Consider the following 441-nt stretch of genomic DNA (forward strand, 5'->3'; position numbering starts at 1 on the left):
CAACAATGAATGTAACTGTAGTGTATCCCTAAAATGTACCAATAAGCTCAATTAAAGCTGAAAAGAAAAAGTACCAATGAACTAAATACAGAAAAAGAAAGTAATACCTGTCATTTGAAGAAATATAAATAGAATAACTCTCAATCTTAAGTGATTGTTGACTGGTTTGGAGTAATTAGGGGGATATGATACATATTAGGAATATTTTTCTGCTTCCTTCTCTAAAGCACAAGATTATGATTCTGAGTCTTTATATCTGCCCTAGTTTACATTTAATGGATTGCAGGAACCTGAAAACAGGATTCTTAACTACTTCTTTGCATTGTCTGCCCTATGCCACTAGGAAATCTTTCAACCCTCTGTTTTTGCTCTGTGGTAAACTTTAAACATGTTATTTGTCTTTGATATCCTTCTCAACTCTTTACTCATCTCAATTTTTGT

The sequence above is a fragment of the Fukomys damarensis genome, unplaced genomic scaffold (assembly GCF_012274545.1).
Source record: "Fukomys damarensis isolate Sample0158 unplaced genomic scaffold, DMR_v1.0_HiC HiC_scaffold_13, whole genome shotgun sequence".
Lineage (NCBI taxonomy): Eukaryota > Metazoa > Chordata > Mammalia > Rodentia > Bathyergidae > Fukomys > Fukomys damarensis.